Below are 12,567 nucleotides of genomic sequence, written 5' to 3'. Positions count from 1 at the left end.
CCACATAAATGGCCTTTGAACGAGGCTTTCTACTTCCAGACTGGGTCAAGGTTAACTACCATGTTAGAGATATTCCAGTATAGGAAATATAGACAGGTCACATAACTGCAGTGGCTTCCCAGGACTGTCAGGACAAAATCAATCTCTTTTCCCTGACAACAACAACAACAAAAATACCCCTCAGAGTCTCTACCTACCTCCTTGCTTCTCCAACTGCTTGCGCTTCTCCAAATACATCAAGTGATTTCATACCTCTGTCCTTTTCCATGTGCAGCTACCTCTTGATAACTCTTTCTCCAGTCTTCTCCTAGTCAATTCCTGTTCATCTTTAGGGTTCGGCTCCACCATTCAAGCATCACCTTCCCTGAGAGTCCTTCCTCTGTATTTCTCTATCTTAACCACTGATACTGCATTGAGTACAGATAAAGAGTCTAAGTATTTTCCAGGTAACGAGCCCTTTGAAAGTAAGGAGTGTATCTTTTGTGTTTTGTAAACCCATGCAAGGGTCAAACCTGACTGAGCTAATAGTGAGCGTTCAAAATATGTATGCAATGCACTAATTAATGAATGAGTGAATTAATAATTATAAGAAACTTTAAGTGAGAGGCAATGTGTGTATACTTTTTGTTTTCTTCGTGGGACTGAAAGGCAGTACTGAGCATATAGGTGTTCAGTATTCAGTGCCATGAATAGAAAGTGTATTTTGGAGACACAAGTTAGGTCAACCTGGCGTTTTCAGCTTGAACGTTTGAATTCCATATAAGAAAAAAAAAAGTTGTCAACTTGTCCTGTATCTAATCTTTGATTTATTAGGTTGTTCTGAGAAGGCCACTTAATTGTTCAGTGCTTAATGTTTTCCTTCTTGAGAAAGCATACTAATAGTTTCAGATCTCCATTTCCTTAAAATAGTGTGATTAACAAATTATGCAGTCTAGTTTTCTGAAAAATGAAATAAAGCATCCTATATCTTTATATATTTTTATATACAATATATACTTAAAGAGAACTAAATAGCTATGTAATATTTTCTGTTTTCTGCCACGCATTTAATATTTCAGAATTTCAATCAGCCTTGATTGTCTCCAATATTTCCTGTCTCAGTAAAGAGCATTGCCATCCATTAAGTTGCCCCAAAAGCCCCTGATTTTTATTCCTCGTTCTTCATCATCTCTTATATTTATTCATCAACTCTGCTACATCCCATATCCTAAACCATTTCTGTTACCAACTCCCTAGCCTGGGCCACCATTAGTTCTCAGCTAGACAGTTGAAATAAACTTCTGTCTCCCATTCTCCCAGTCATGCTCTTTTCTAAAATATTCTTGAAACTGTAGTCAGAATGGTTTTCCAGTGCTCACATCTTACCATGTTACTCCCTTACTTTAAACTATAAAATGGGGTCGGTGGCTTCCAATTTCAAACCCAGATTTTACGGTCTAAGCCTCATCTCTGACATCTCCTCACCTTGTACTCTATACTCTTACTATACAAAACTTGCTTAAAATTTCTGCTCTGTCTGGAGAATGGACTTGGGTGGATGTTGTTTCTTTGTCCTAATGCCCTCTTCCCTATCTCTTCTTGGGCTAACTTCCACTCATCATTTACTTAAAAGTTTAAACTTTATTTCTTCCATAAGGCCTTCCCGGTTGCTTGACTTTTAGCCAGAGAACATCTTATTTTTAACATTTAGCACACTTCATTGTTTTCGTTTGTTTGGTATCTGCTTCCTATCAAGTGGGCAATAAGGTCCATAAAGACAATACTCTTTGCTTAGTGCCTTGCAAAATGCCTGACACACAAGATGTACTCAAGAAACGTTTTTAGAATACAGTGAATTGATTCTAGATATACATGACATTTTTTCTCTGCACTGAGTAAGTTGATCTAAGCAATTGTTTCTGATTACTCTATTTATTTGAAGTATAAGGAAAATGAAAATTTTATTTAATTAAATCTCTGCAAAATTCTTGGTTTCTTGCTGGGAATAAAATAGAAAAATATGAAATAATTAACAGTTCTTGAGTCCCTGTTGCTTAAAATTTTCAGGGAAAGTGGAACTTAAGAAAATTAAACATAGAGTTACAATTACACTTTAATTGTTTAAAAGTGACCCAGCTCTTACATAATTTAAAAAAGCATGTGACCCTCTAATTTTGAGTAACTTATACTTTGTTACTACTTTTTAGTCTCAACACGGTGCACTGGTTTCCTTTTTTTTTTTTTTTAAGTAGGCTTCATGCCCAGCACAGAGCCCAGTGTGGGGTTTGAACTCATGACCCTGAGACCTGAGAACAAGACCTGTGCTGAGATCAAGAGTTGGATGTTTAACTGACTGAGCCACTCAGTCACCCCCCCTGGTTTCCTTTTTCTAATGGAGTTTTCTTCAGGTGAACTTAAATGTCGAATTATGGTATGGTGCTTGAATCCTTTCCAGGAGTCTTTTTAAAATCCTTTCTTACTAGGTTTCAATCTTGCTGCAATCCCTTTGACTGGAGTGACTGCAAATTACAGTTTGAAAACGGGTGACCTCTTCCTCTCTGCTAATATTGTTAGAATGAAGCTACAATGGCACCTATCAGGATAACCAAATTAGAGCAGTTCACATAAGGCAGACATGCATACAAATGTACTTTATGTACCAGATGTATCCCTCAACAGGAAAATGACAGCCATTCAGATAAAATGCTTTTATTATTTACTTTCAACAAGTATCCATAGCTGTGGCATGACTATTGTTGAATCATTTCAATAATCTTGTTATAGGGCTGGTAATAAAAGAAAAAGCACTTCAGCAAAGAGAAATGACCTGCCTCCTGACATCTTCAGAGGTACAGGATGACAGTGATATGTAGATTACTTTTCTGTTCAAACTAGCAAGAGCATTGCCAGACCTTTTCCAGCCCAGTTTATTTCCTCAAAGCACTGATGTATTTCTTGACAAGAAAGGCAGGAGGCACCCCTGCAATTTCACCACTGCCAGTAGGTGTAGCAGTTGGTGTAGTTTGACATGTGGAGGAGAAGATGGAGGCATCCTTGGAAAAAGCTTTCTAGTTGCCAAAAGATGTAATGACTTCGGCAAGGACTGTATCCTCTACACAAGAGCAAGCATTGATGAATAATGATGCTTTGAAACATAAAAGGATATTAACCTTATTAAATTAAGCAGGGACAGATATCTCACAATTTATGTGTATGCTTTGCCTTTCAAGGCCCAATATGTAAGTAATGTGTACGTATTTTTTCCTATGGTAATGGCTAGAAGACAGATATTTCCTTGAAATTAATATCCATTCTTCCTCAACTAAGAACTTCCAAGAAACTTAGCAAGTCCTGACATTTACAACTTGTATTGTATTCCTCTCCTCTCCATTGGATCTGATAATCTTGGTATCAGAAAAAAGAGAAGCTCCTTTTCTGTCTCACCTTTTTCCAGTAATATCACACTGTTCCATTTGATACATAAACTATCATCAACATTGAAAAATGTGGAGTCAAGGACCAGGACAGATGAAACCAATGTATCAGATAAAACAAAACAAAACAAAACAAACAAACAAAAAGGAATCAGTGATTTTACAGCTTCATAACAATGTGTTTTTAGCTGCATCTTTACAACATAATGGTTACCAACTCAACATCAACATCTTGGATCTAAAATTTCCAATTGAATCGGCCCTTTGACTATTTATGCTATAAAGCAGGTTCTATTCTCCTTTTTGCACACAAGAAGGAGGAAGTTACTAGTTGGCAAATTGACTGGATTCTCCCAAGGCCCCTTTTTACTGAATCTATGTCTGGCTAAAAGGCTAATTAACTGAAGGAAAATGTCCTAAATTTACTGGTAGGTGAACCTGGCTTGTCCCTAAAGGAAAGACATCTAGCCACATAGATGCTGGAAGTAGAACCAGCCCGACTAGGAAGTCAGGGGTCAGCCCTAGAGCTCCTGGCAATCTCCCAGCTATTTCTCACTTTCTGTGTTATTATAATGCATTAATATTTTATGATGAATATCATATCATTTCTACCTTGTAGGATGATCATTCATGAGAAAACCCATTTCTCCGGATAAGAAATTTTAAGGCATTTCATCAGGATAATCCCCACTTAAGAGACTAGATTGCAAGATTAGTATACTTCAAGTCAGAAGACTTGGGTTTGGTTCCAAACCATGCTGTCAACTCTGTGATCCTAGGCTTCCTGAGTCTCAATACTTTTTCAATGGTAAGATGAAGACAGCAGTATTTTTATGAGGATTAAATGCTATTACTAAGCAATTTATATAGAGTTACGCAGCCGGTACTTTTTTATTATTCCTACCAAAGTTATTGTAGGAAATAATTCTAATTACATTGGTACAGCTTACTTCAAACCCATACCCCTTGTTGGGACTTGTGATTCTAGGGACAAGAAGTAGAGATTAAGGCTTAAGAAGTAGATCCCTGTTCTACAGAACTGTGGTGGTATCTTTAGTTCCCATGTATTTTTCACAACAGCCCTCTGAGGTAAAAATTCCCCCTTTTATTGATAGAGGACGAAACCAAGACCTGGAGATATAATTACTTTGCTGGTCATTGACACAGTAATTGGGAGAGTCAGGTTTGTGTCTGTCTCAAGCTGTCTTCATTTTACCATTCTAGATAATAGCCATTCAAATAGCTGGTATAAAGTAGCATGGACTAAAGTGGGTCTACGTAGAACAGGCGCATGGGTAGTCTTCATTGTCAATAATAGCATACCCATCAAAAGATACACCAGATCACTGACAAATCACTAGTGAAGAGTTGTTAGTCTTACATTACAAAATGTTCTTCTAAAATATAGTATGATGTATTATTGGTTCACTTATATGTAAGCTAATTTATAGTATTAAATAGAATATTTTTCCTCAATTATGTGAATACACACACATTTATAACTAAAATATTCAGTGTATCTAGTATAGTATGAAAAAGTATTTACTATTTTATACATGCTACTCGTAGATATTAACATTTATAGGTATTACTATTTTTTTTTAACTTCTTTTTTTTTTTCAACGTTTATTTATTTTTGGGACAGAGAGAGACAGAGCATGAACGGGCGAGGGGCAGAGAGAGAGGGAGATACAGAATCGGAAACAGGCTCCAGGCTCTGAGCCATCAGCCCAGAGCCTGACGCGGGGCTCGAACTCACGGACTGCAAGATCGTGACCTGGCTGAAGTCGGACGCTTAACCGACTGCGCCACCCAGGCGCCCCTATAGGTATTACTATTAATATATCTTATTACAATTGAATTCTGTTAAAATTAAGACAAGAGATATTTAACATTTCTTTTGGTTTTCTCTTAAATCTTGAAGTGACCTCATGATGAAGATGGGTAATATATATGAAGACCAAATATTCTTATTTGATTTGAAACATGCTGGGTAGATAATTTGTGGAGAAACTGAAGCTTTGAGGGTCGTGGCAATTTTCTTAGAAGGTGCTGTGGTCTTTTGATTGAACAGCACGAAAATATATCAAATTCATATCCTGACCTCATCTGTCTTTCTCTGGGGAGAGATAACATCTTATAGGAACTGTAACAAAGAGAGTGCTTTCGTATCCACAGAGTAAACATAATTACACTGTTAGAGCTAAGAACCATCCAGGAAGCTCCCAGGACCCAGGGCATCCAAAGGCAAAAACACATTCCCCAGATAGCCAGCACCTTATGACTTGGGATGCTGTATGATGACTCAAACCCTCTAGTCCTGGGTTGGGACTTTATCACTGACATTGCCAGTTGGAAGCTATATATTTCATCCTATACCTGAAGCTTTGGAGTCTTTCTGACTTACTCTCTAACTCATGACCCATGACTACAACTTGACTCTTTAGCCACTCTTGGCTATATTATTTGAATTTTCCAAACTCAGCTTCAGTGACCAGATTCTGGAATGAAATAATGGTTCCCAGACTCAATCCTCAGCACCTGTGCTTATTACCTCCTTGTACTTGGCTTTGCTTATGGACTGTCCTGTCTTGAATCAGGCACCCACCCCCACCTTATGGAACAGGTGGCCCTGCCTCAATCTGGATTACTGCTTAGTAATATCTCACCTGGCCCTACCAGTGAAAAGTGAGATGGTACAGAAACAACATTTGAAGCAGAAATTACTGGTATGTACTGTGCACTTCTCTTTACATTAACCCAGCCTTAAATATGGGAATAACATTTTAGAAATTATTAACATTTATTGTGCATGTACTTAATACATTTCAGTCATTGTGTTGAGTGCTCTATCTACATTAATTTATTTCATCCTTCTAATAATCCTACGATATGGATCTTATTAGAATGAACTATATGAAATTGCTGAAGTTTGACCATTTATGATCTACAAAATTGGCAGTCTCATATGGTTGATGCAAATGTTAGCTCCGTTTGACAGATGACAAATCTCAGGCATGAGGAAATCAACTTTTTGTAAGTCACAGTTGTAACAATTAGAACCACAAAAAGAAGTGTATAATGGCTTTAAACTTTCTTTCCCATGTGCTCCGTGGGTTTTGTAGCAAATCAGCTTCTCAGTCTTGCAAAGGGCTCCCCCACCCCAATTTGAAATTTCGTTTTTGATCAACTGCTTGGAGCCAACAACTAACAACCAGCTGTCAAACACATAATTCCTTCAGCCTAAGCAACTTTTACATTGATCAAAATAATTTATGTGAGAACCATGCAAAATGTGGAGTGGGCAATTTAATCAACTCAAGTGTAAACAAGCCATCGTGCCATATATATCAGTTCAAACTATTTCAAATATTCAGCATGTGGGCCATAAATATAGCACTTACCCAAAAATTAGGAAAAGCAGCTATATAATTTAAACACAGTGTAGATTAGCCAAGTTAGACCATCCCTAATGAATGAAATGAAATAACTTCCAGCTATCTCCACATGTTTATAGCAGACTGTAAAGTAATTTCCCCTTTGTTGAGAACTTTGAGCATACATTTTCCTGTCAGACTTCCTGACTGTACAGGTTGGAAGTGGAGTCCAACTGAGAATTCTGCAGGTGATGCAATTAGTGTGGGGGCACTGTGGAATCTTTGCAGAACCGCCAATTAGCATTTAAAAAAAATTATTTGCTTCTGGTACAAAGACAAAAGGATAGACAATAAATTTGGAAAAGCTGTTGTTACATTGGAGGCTCTCATGTTTTCAGAACAAGTGGGGATATTTTCAGGCTCTCAGTGCTGGTCCTACTAAGTAATATTAATTCAGTCAAGCCTATCATGTACCTTTGGATGGAGTCTGCTTGATGTCAAGGTGTGGTTTTATTTATGGGTTATTTTCAAATTTTTACATAGGCTGACCATGACTTTTCACCATTTAAACACTGTAAGATACAGCCTGTAATCACTTAAAATAATTACCGATATGTCTTCTGGTATACAACTAAGTAATTCTGGTCCCTATTATTACACTTTCTTTCCTGGACACATGATATTTTACCTCCTCTCAAGAAAGCACTACCAAGTTGAACCTTTCATGCTCCTAAGAATCTGATATCTCTGATACATCCAAATATAAAAATGAGGTTATCGCCATCCTTCACTCACTTGGATCAACCAGTGACTAAGTGTAGATCTAAAAGTCAGATTGTAAGGACTGGATTATTATTTGTTCTCATTTTGTTCTTTGGAAAGGATTTTGAGGCCTTCATGTAAGAGTCAGCTTTGACAACTCCTCCCAGAGGAAGGAGTTCACTGTAGCTTTATCCATTGGTTGGAAAACGTGCTAATGAGGTGAAGGTCATTGATTTGATCTCACATGAATGAGTGCAAGTATGCTTTGTTCTACCTCTATGCTTCTGATGCCTCAATAACCAAAGTCAGCCATTTGTAAATGTGTGCTGCTGGTTGTAAAGGAAGCATGAGAGAGAATTCACATTTATCAGAAAACACTGTCAATATTAAAACAAAAATCACTCAAAGAACATGTCTTACCGGTGGTGGGTCGATGGTATTATCTTTACTTCTGAAGCATGAACAGCTCATAAACTTTCAGAGTGTCTTTTTTTTTTTTAAAGTTAAGTGATTATTTAAAGCCAAATGGAGGATTTTGAAAGTTTTTGTTTAAGTTTTTGAGTGATCCATCAAATAATTCTATTTGAAGTATCTATTTTATTTTACTACAGCAAATATATATATATATATACACACACACACACACACACACACACGTGTGTGTGTGTGTGTATACTATATACATACATATGTACACACACACTCACATTTGTATATATATGTATGTACATATATTTCGTATACATGTATCTATATATGTATCTATATGTATGTATATATTTTATTATTGCCTCCATTTACTCTCTTATTTTAGAAAAAAAGAAAAAAATGTTCCTATCTCTTCTTCAGTCTCAACTTGTATTTCAAATCAACTCTGTTTGCAATGTTCAGTTGAGAAAAATTCAAGAAACACAAAATGCTTTATATTTAATATGGTTTTTTTTAATTATTAAATAATTCCATTGAAATGTGAACACTGTGTGCTTGTAAGTAAGAACCTGTGCCTGGAAGATTGGTACACCCCAAGAGGATGATTCCAAATTCACATCCCAAAACTTTGATGAGGAAAGCCAATCAAAATTACATCACATGTAGCCTAATATATGTTGAATGTCAGAATACAGATCAGCCCTTTAAAATAGTTATCATGGTGCCTGGGTGCCTCAGTCGGTTAAGCATCTGACTCCGGCTCAGGTCATGATCTCACGGCTTGTGAGTTTGAGCCCCGCGTCGGGCTCTGTGCTGACAGCTCAGAGCCTGGAGCCTGCTTCACATTCTATGTCTCCCTGTCTGTCTGCACCTCCCCTGCTCATGCTCTGTCTCTCTCTTTCTCAAAAATAAATAAACATTAAAAAATTTTTAAATAGTTATCTATATTTGTAATAAATAACATGCCTTTTTTGGGGGTGAAACCCAGGTACTTTTCAAATCTAGCTAATTGTGGAGACAGGAAACCATGGGATTGTAGGGGATTGGATTTCTAATAACATGACCATTTCATCAAACCAAACTGCTATGGTTTGAACATTTGTGTCCCCACAAAGTTCGTATGTTGAAACCTAACCCCTAAGGTGATAGTATTACAAGGTGGGATATTTGGGAGTGATTAGGTCATGAGGATGGAGAATGGGATTAATGCCTTTATAAAAGGGGCACAAGAAAACTCCCTTCCCCATCTGCCATGTGAAGACACAGTGAAAAGATGGCTATGAACCAGGAAGCTCTCACCAGGCCTGAAATCTACCAGCACCATGATTTTGGACTTCCCAGCCTCTAGAACTGTGAGAAGTAAATTTCTGTTGTTTATAAGACACCAAGCTTATGGTATTACATATATATATAGAGAGATGTATATATGTATATATAGTTTTATATATTGTATGCATATAAATGTATTACATGTAAATAAAATTATATATTTTGTATATATACATGTATATATAATTTTATATATTATATGTATATATATTATATATAAATAAAATTATATGTTTTTCTATAGTTTTAATATGGTATTATATATATAATTTTATATTTATGTATTACATATATTTTTCTATAGTTTTAATTTAAGTCAGTGTTTACTTCAAAAAAACAAAGCATAAGACTGTGTGGTAATTTACAGTAGCGATAACTATGCCTGTCAGTATTTGTCCATCCTTCTCAAAATCCTGTCATGTAACAGGAAGCCATTTTTCTCAACAGATACTGAAGTAGTCATTTTACTTACATATATAACATCATGGACTGATTCTGTGGGATAGATAACACATTATAAAGATGAAGAAGTTGGACAGAGATCAGACAGCCAGCTACTGGTCAGTCCTGAACCTGAATGTAACTTACCTTGAACCCCACACTCATTTCTCTTCTGTTCATTACCCTCCCTCCTTGATTGGTCTGGAGGTTTGCCCAGGACGGGGCAGAGCCTTGGCACAGTCCAGCTCCTATCAACCGCCCACCGGGCCTGGATCCTGTTGCTGTTACAACTCTGCTGACTAGGGCAGGAAAGCAGAGAGGGGCTTACAGCACAGGAGTGGAAAGCATAGGCTAGGAGTCAGACAGACTTGAGTTTGAATCCTGTTTTTGCCACTTACTATCTCTGTGATCTTGAATATTTATTTTTAATTTAAGCTCCATTGTGTTTTATTTTTCTCATGTATAAAATGGGAAAAATGAAACCTACCTGATAGGTGAGTGATAGTTCAAAGCCTGGGAAACTGAGTTCTAAGGTAATGTTTTCTCCTATGAATATTAATAATTAATCACAGCTCATCCTGATGCCCACTTGACGTCCTCCCCTCCCCCCCCCCCCCCCCCCCCCCCCCCCCACTGTCTGAATTACTGCTGCAGTTCCCTCTGTGCTATTTTGGGTCTCCTCAAATATCAATGTTTGCCTGGATCACCCTTGGTTTGCTGTGTTCCTACGTAGGGAACAACATCTGGGCCAATATGATTTTCCTCACTTTCTGCCTTACTTTTGGAACCTTCCTGGCCTCCCCCACGGGTCTGGGCATCTTCTCCTGCATCCGCAGGCCCTTACCTGCCTGGTTCCTGAGGTTAGCTGCATATAGTTTCCTGGGGCTGCTGTCAACAAATTAGCACGATCTGGGCACTTTAACACAACGGAATGTATTCTCTCATGGGTCTGGAGGTCAGAAGTCTGAAGTCAGGGTGTCAGCACAGTTGCACTCTGGGGAGAATTGGTCCCTTGCCTCTTTGAGTTTCTGGTGGTTGCCTCGTGTTCCTTGGCATTCCTTAGTTTGTGGCTGCATTACTGAAACTCTGCCTCTGTGTTCACTTTGCCTCCTTCTCCTTTGTGTGTTTGCCTCAAGACCCCCTCTGCTTCCTTCTGCGAGGATACATCTGTGATCGCATTTAGGGACTATGGGATGATCCAAGATAAGCTCTTCCTCCATGATCTTTAACTCAATCACATCTTTTACCATTTAAGGTAATATTTTACTATGTAAGGTAATATTTTCTTTTGCTATACATGGTAATATTGACAAGTTGTGAGGATTATTACATTGATATACCTTTTTGGGGGGGCCGGGGGGCTCTATTCAGCCCTCTACACCCAGCCTCAAAAAGTTTTGAAAAAGAAATCCAAATACCCATAATTCAGTTCGATAAATAGTTATGGAATGCCTACTAAGCACCACCACACATAGCCTACAAATTCCCGCACATATGCTAATAAGACAATTCAAAACATACACACACACATGCATTTGGGTTCATTTCTCAAAACCACATGTTGGAATGAAAGGAGAGACATCAGAGATTGAGAGAGACAGAGACAGAAAGAGAGGTAGAGACAGATGGAGAAGAGCAAAACCTGTTCTGTGTCCTTAGGCTGACACTCATCTATTACAAGCTCTGGGCATGTATTAGCTTGGTTATCAGTGATACATACTTGAGAACTGTTTTGGTTTAAAAAATGGACACAGTATTAATCCATGTGGACAGCATATGTACAGGTGGGCAGCCCATGGATTTGTGAGTAGAACTCCCTTAACACATTAAATATTATAGCCCTGATCATTCATTAAACGTGTTTTTGACAACTAATTATAAATCAAATCAAGGACCATGAATCATAAATATGGAAGTTGATGATGTTGTGTCAGAAGACTCTGGCAAGTGAAAAAGAAAAGGTTTATTCATTCTGCCTATAAGAACTATGTAAAGAAAAAAAAGTGTTTTGTTTTGTTTTGGGTGGTTTTTTTTTTGTTTGTTTTTGTTTTTTTCTCTTCCCCAGAAGAGAGAACAGGGAGAGCTGGCAGAGAAGCAACAGTGTAATGGAGAGGATTTCTAGGCCACCCAGCTGCCTAATTACTGGCAGCATCTCTGGATTTTTACAGCATCCTCTTGTGACACCACCCTTTGAAAAGCAATAATCCTACATTGTAACAAAAACAAACAAAAAAAAATATACATGCCATCACAAAAAGGCAACCCTGAACCTTCCAAGTAGAATAATTTAGCAAAGGATTTCATGTCATGAAGGACAAAGCAAAAGAATAAAAATTACTTTGCAATTTCCCCCTTCTACTGTAGTGTTTTAAAAAGCCGTGTTAAGTTGAAACACCACTTTTTAAATTTTAAACTTATTACAGTTTAATCCAGCAAGAGGAAAGCTTTGAAAATCCAATTTCTTTCGACACTGTATTTGGAAGAACAACAGTAGTGATACATTGTTTCATGCAAAACGAAAACAAAAAGCAAAGCCAGATGAAAAAGCACTGGTCTTTGGTAGCCTAGCACTTAAGATGTTTAAGCGGAACTGCTGCGGAATTATTTAGCAATTCCCCTCAGCATTCTCAGCAATTTCTTATAACAGATTCTTCAACAATATTATTAAAACTTGAGAGGGGGTAAATGGACCATAGCTGTGCCCCTGTGGAAGAGTCTCTGAAAAGACAAAGCAGTAGTATATGCCGCTAAGGGACAGCTAGCATGTATTAGCATAACTTCTAAGTTACAGAGCCTGCTCTTTATGGGGCAGCAAC

The sequence above is a fragment of the Prionailurus bengalensis genome, chromosome F2, assembly GCF_016509475.1.
Source record: "Prionailurus bengalensis isolate Pbe53 chromosome F2, Fcat_Pben_1.1_paternal_pri, whole genome shotgun sequence".
Classification (NCBI taxonomy): Eukaryota; Metazoa; Chordata; class Mammalia; order Carnivora; family Felidae; genus Prionailurus; species Prionailurus bengalensis.
This window is presented reverse-complemented; position numbering follows the sequence as displayed.